A 6,180-nucleotide genomic window follows, 5' to 3' on the forward strand; every position below is an offset into this window, starting at 1 on the left:
CCTTTTTTACTCTATCTCGGCATTCATTTCTATTAAAAACATGTTGCATCATTGCACTGTGAAAGAAGAAACAACTCCCCAAAGTAGGGTCCTTTTTCAAAGCCTACACTTAGAAGTGTCCTATACAAGAAGTGACTCTGAGTTCCAGTTTCATGAAACTTGCACAAATCTTTTATATACATTTATTCAGATGAGGTCATTGATAAAAAGAGCGATCGGTCACACAGTAAAAGGGAGGAGAAACTATATGCAGCATTTTACATAAGCGTACAAAGTGGTATCATATTAGAGACTAATGATTTGAGAAAAGATGATGCAGTGTGAAGTTGTACCTTCCGGTATATTTTACATCTAGAGTAAAATAAATAACTTTACTTCCACACACAAAAACAAAGATATAATAGTAAGATATTTAGGTTGGTTGTGTATTTACGATTACAAACAATTTCAGGTGACGGATGCCATAGTGCCTAACTGGAGCAGCTTCGATGCTCTCGGTGTATGAATGAATCGTGGCAAGCCGATATATTTTATCCTGCTCGAGGATAACATTTTGGGATTTTTTTTATAGTGATCAGATAAAAATTATTAGTAACCACCAACAAAACAGTAGGTTAAATACCCCGGGAAGAAAAATGTGATAAATAAGATGTCCCTGCATTCAAAATGAGCAGTCCTTGGGAAATCAAATTCGGCACTTTACGCTAAGGTTTTCCTCGCTGTACCCATTTAATAAAGTTGCTTCCAAGCAGATCCGACTGTCCGTGCTACATATACGTCACAGGTCCCTTCTGTTGATGACTTGCTGAGCCGCCACGCGTGCCAAGACTGAATGCCAGGGAAGGCGCGCACCGTCAGCCACTCTTCTTTTTTTTTGTTCACGATACCGAACAACCTCATTTTCGTCCAGATATACAAGATGCACGCCTTTCAGTTTCTTTGATAGAACGCTCACCATTGTCCTGGCCGTCTGAATTGGGCTTACTGAACGTTCTCTCAGGTTGTTCAGCGTGGCCTGGTGCTTCACGAGTCCGCCAACTCCGTCACATGCATTTTTCCCATGTCCAGATGCAGAAAATAACCACTGGGCTTGTGGGCAATCGTCCCTTGCAAATTGGTGAAGCTGGTAGCGATTCTTGAAATGACTGGCGGCGCCGTCACTTACGTACGTCACGTACGAGTTGTGGGTCGCTACCTGATCGACGCCCGATCGGGACGTGCCTCGCTCGCTCCCCAAGAAGTCACCCCCACACAGTGCGTGTTCAAAAGAGTTTACTCAAACTCACGTCGTCTGCGAGCCGCTCGTCGCTGTCGTCCCAATGACCTCCCTGACCGGTCCCTTTCGAAGTCGGCAGCCCAAGACCCCTTCCTTTGTCTTCGTTCCCCTTTTAAGACCTTCCCAAGTCCTTGTCCCGCCGACCGTCCAATCGGGAACCTTGCTGCGACCGACCCTCCGACGTCAGCGCTGGGTGAGGGGGCGCTTGCCCCATCCCTCCCGGAGAGCTCGGACATTCCGCGACTGGACGGCGACGTGAAACGGGAAGGTCACGGGGAACGAAGGAGCGCCCGGCAGCACGGCGACAGGGACCGGCGAGGTCACGGAGCGCGGAGGAGCCAGGGAGAGGGTCCCCACACCTCCCCTCCCTCAAGGCTCGGACCCCGGGGGGCCTGAGTCGGCGAAGGGTGGACGGTCCCCGGCCAGGAACTCCTCCAGCTCCGCCATCACCGTGTCCTCGGCGGGCGGAGGCGGAGGCGGGAGGGGTTCGGCCGGGCAGGCGAGTGGCGCCAGCGGGGGCGGCAGCGTGTCCGAGACCGCGGTGGCGGCGGTCGCGGCGGTAGAGGCAGCGGCGGTGGAGGCTGCAGAGGTGGCCCCCTCCTCAGGAAGCTCCCGGGCCGCCGGGGCCAGGAGGTCGGGCCGGTCCCTCTGGAGGAGCCGCAGCGCCGCCTCGACGCACGTGGGGGGGCCCACCGCCCTCAGCAGCTCCTGGTGGCGTGGGCTGGCCTCGTGGGTCTCGCGGTGAACCACCGGCACCCGGCAGAGCCAGCAGGGGTCCTGCAGGTCCGGGGCCAACTCGAAGGCGGGCAGCGTGTGCCCCAGGAAGGGCGGCGGGACCTCGACACCGGGCGTGTCGTGGACCGGTCTCGGCTGGTCCCGCCAACGCTGGCGGGACACGAAATGGAGGTCCCGCTGCCCGTCCCATGTCGTCCAGGTTGCCACGGTGTGGCATGGCCGCCGGCTCCAGGCCCGTCCCCCCTGCGGTGACGGTCCCTCTCTTCTCCTGGAAGGAAATCGTGCGGGGCGAAGAGGCCTGCCCGAGCCTGGTCCTCCCCGCGCAGGCGGGCCCGACCCACTCTGCGGTGTGCCAGCGCGGTGGCTCGCGGAATCCGCGGAGCCCGCCTGGCGCTGTCCGGACTCGGCGTCCGACGCCCGATCGTGGGGCCACCTCCATGGTCGCCGACCTCGGGAGTCGGGCCGCCTCGACCCGGGGCGCCCACCCCGGGTACTTGGGGGAGCATTAGCGCCCCCGTTCTGGCCTGGCGGGCCTCCTGGGAGGGGTCGTCCCCGTCCAGCGCCGGCACGTGCTCGGCGTCCGGCGTCGTTCCAGAAGGGCATTCTGTGGGAAGGAAATTCAGTTAAAAACACAGAAATGGATTAAACCCTGCGCCGCAGATTGTAGTGACGGCAGAAACTCCTGTTAGAAGTGAGCTCGCCGACAGTGTCATGCACCGTCCGGCCAGCGCGCTCCATCCGTGCTCCGGACTGCGTCTGCCGTCCGGCCGAGACGGGGCTTTGCCCGTCCTCATCAGCCGCTTCTCGTCCATCGCCGTCCTGGTCGCGAAGGTAGTACACCTTTAAATCGGTCACGTGAACAGGGCCAGACTCCTCGGTTGTGTTCGGCCGAGTGAGTCTGTACGTAAGCCGCGACACTCGCGTACTTACCTCGTAGGGCCCATCCCACTTCGGAGCCAGCGATGCTGCGAATCCGCAAGCTGCATTACTCAGTGGGTGCATTCTCCTCAGAACCAGGTCTCCGACGTTGTACTCCAGGTGGCGATGGTTTTTGTCGTACTGCGCCGCCTGCTCGATCCTTGCGGCATCGAGGTTCTCTCTAGCGTCGTGCAACGCGCCCGTCAAGCGGCTTTTGAGCCCGGCCGCGTACGTAGAGAGTGGGCGACCCGATGCCCCGTCGCTGTTTCTTAACCCGTTCTCCAGTGGAGACGGGAGCTCCTTACCCAGGTTCAGGAACGCTGGTGTAAACCCGGTTGATCGGTTCACTGACGTCCGAATGGCGAAACCCATCTCGACGATGTGTTCGTCCCAGTCCCGGTGTCTCTCCGTCAGCGCGATCAGCATGCTCTTCAGGTTGCGATTCACTCTCTCAGTGATATTGGCCTGAGGATGGTACGGTGTCGTCCTCTTGTGCTTAATATTGAGGGCCAAGCAGGAGTCCACGAAGACTTTACTAGTGAAATAACTAGCATTATCGCTGACTAGACACTTGGGCGTTCCGAAACGCAGGAAAGTGTCTAACAACTTTTCCCAGATTCGCTCCGAGACCAGTTTTCTCAGGGGGTACAGCTCCACCCACTTCGAGAAATGGTCAGTGACCACCAAAAGGTACTGATTTCCCCGAGGACTCCTCGGCAGCGGGCCAACGATGTCGCACGCGACTATCTCCCACGGGTAGTGACTCATCACCGGCTGCATCAACCCCGGAGGTTTCCCGCCTCTCGGTTTCGCCTTCTGGCAAGCTGGACAGCTACGACAGTACCGAAATACGTCCTGCCTCATTCCCGGCCAGGTCGCGACGCGACATAACTTTTGAAAAGTCTTGCTGCCGCTGCCATGACCGGCCAGAGCCGAGTCGTGGAAGTATCTGATAAACTTCCTGCGTAGCTTCCTAGGAATCACCACCCTGAAGGGAGGGTCGTTCCCCTCCTCTTCGTCGATCGCGGGGATATAGCGGAGCAATAACCCATCTTCGCCCAGCAGATACGAATCGAACGGCGCGCCGATTCGTCCGTCAGTGTTCCCGGTGTCAACCGCAATTTCCGCAAGTTTTCCCAACACCCGCTGACAAAATCCATCTGCTCCCTGGGCCTCGACAAGCTCTGCCTTGCTTACCACTTCCCCCCAAGCCACGATCCTTTGCTCGCTCGTAGAGTGACCCACCGCTGCTACGAACTCCGGCTGCTTCCCCTCCTCCCAGCCATTCTCTCGCTTTCCCGCGATCGCGGGGGGCTTCTCCCCCGCGCACGGAGGTATTCTCCCTCCTCTCCCGCGCTCTTCGCCCCCCAACGGTCGCGTCTCCTCCTCCCGACCACCGTCCTGGGGCGCCCGAGAGAGCGCGTCCGCAACCTTGTTGCTCGAGCCCTTTCGGTATTCGACAGTGTAGGAGTAGCGCTGCAGGGTCAGAGCCCAGCGAGCCAGCCTTCCCGCTGGCTCCTTCAACCTCTGGATCCATGTTAGCGCAGCGTGATCCGTCTGTATGACAAAAGTCGAACCGTCTAGATAGAGATCGAACTTTTTCAAAGCGAACATGACGGCCAGCCCCTCCTTCTCCGTAACGCTGTAGTTGCGCTCGGGCGGTGTAAGCGTTCGGCTCGCGAAAGCCACAGGGCGCAACTGCCCATCGTGCTCCTGTAGCAACACCGCTCCGACACCGTAGTCGCTCGCGTCCGTCTGTACGACGAAATGCCGGTTTAGATCTGGTAAATGTAAGCTCGCTGTATCAGCTATTGCCTTCGCGAGAGACGCGAAAGCCGCGTCGTGCTCCCTCCCCCAGATCCACCTTGAGTTTTTCCGCAGCAATTGGTTCAATGGCTGTGCTAGCTCCGCGCATCCCGGAATGAACTGCCGATAAAAACCGACCATCCCTAGAAACCTTTGAAGGCTCTTTACGTCACGCGGCGCTGGATAATTGAGGATGGCCCCCAACTTATCGTCGTTCGGCTTCAACGTACCGTTGTCAACGATAAAGCCTAAGAGATTAACCCTCGAGGCTGCGAGCTGTACCTTATCTGGGTTGATCGTCAACCCAGCCTCCCACATTCTACTCAGAACGATCTCGAGATGAGTTAGGTGCTCTTCGAACGAGTTCGAGAATACTACGACATCGTCCATGTAAGCCATGGCAAAGTTAAACTTCGCGTCCCCCAGCACGATGTCCATCAGCCGCTGAAAACTAGACGGCGAATTCGATAATCCGAACGGCAGGCGGGTAAACTCAAACAACCCCCTGTGACAAGTGAACGCTGTCTTTTGGACGTCGTCTGGTGCTACTTGGATCTGCAGGAAGCCTCTGCTGCAGTCCAGCGTGGTAAAGACCTTCGCGCTACCCAGCGAGTACATGATGGACTCAATAGATGGAAAAGGATACGCGTCCCTTTTGGTCATCTCATTGAGTCGGCGGTAGTCTACGCAAAGACGGGTTGTCCAGTCTTTCTTCGGCGCTAACACTACCGGAAATGCCCACGGGCTTTGCGACGGCCGTACGGCCCCCGTGTCCAACATTTCATTGAGAGCCTTATCTAGGAGAGCTCGCTTGTGCACACTCAGCGGTCTGGGGTTACAACCCCACGGCCTAGCGTCTCCCGTGTCTATCTCATGTTGTAAAACATGCGTGACTCCCGGCCTCTCAGTAAACATAGCTGCGTGTCTAGACAAAGCGTCCGCTAACGATCGCCTTTGTTCGGCCGGCCCGTCGAAAGAAGCCACGATCTGTTCAACGTTATGTGGTACGGCCCGCGCAGCTAACACCTGCTCCTCGCGCAGCCTAGCGAGCGAACATTCCGATCCCTTCCCCAAACTAGGTGGGGCTACAAAGGGGATGAGAGGGGTCAGCGGGTTGTAGTGGTACCCGTTATTCTTTAGGTCTAGAATGATCCCCTCTCGGCAAACGAAGTCCTGTCCCAAAATAACTGGGATTGACATGCCCGGCAGGTAAACAAAGCGCTGCCTCCTTCGCTTGCCGTCGAGGCCGAGGTGAAGGCGAACTGCGCATTGCGCCTCGGCCGATCCTGCCGCTAAACGCAACGGAGTTGCAACTTCGCGCATGCACAGGTTTCTTTTGCGGCAGTCCGTGTACACGGAGTCTCCGATGAGAGAGAGGGTTGAGCCGGTGTCGACTAATGCTAGATAATCTTTACCACCGATCTCTACCCGCACGTACGGACCCC

The sequence above is a fragment of the Ixodes scapularis genome, unplaced genomic scaffold (genome assembly GCF_016920785.2).
Source record: "Ixodes scapularis isolate PalLabHiFi unplaced genomic scaffold, ASM1692078v2 PGA_scaffold4__175_contigs__length_147842914, whole genome shotgun sequence".
NCBI classification, from domain to species: Eukaryota; Metazoa; Arthropoda; class Arachnida; order Ixodida; family Ixodidae; genus Ixodes; species Ixodes scapularis.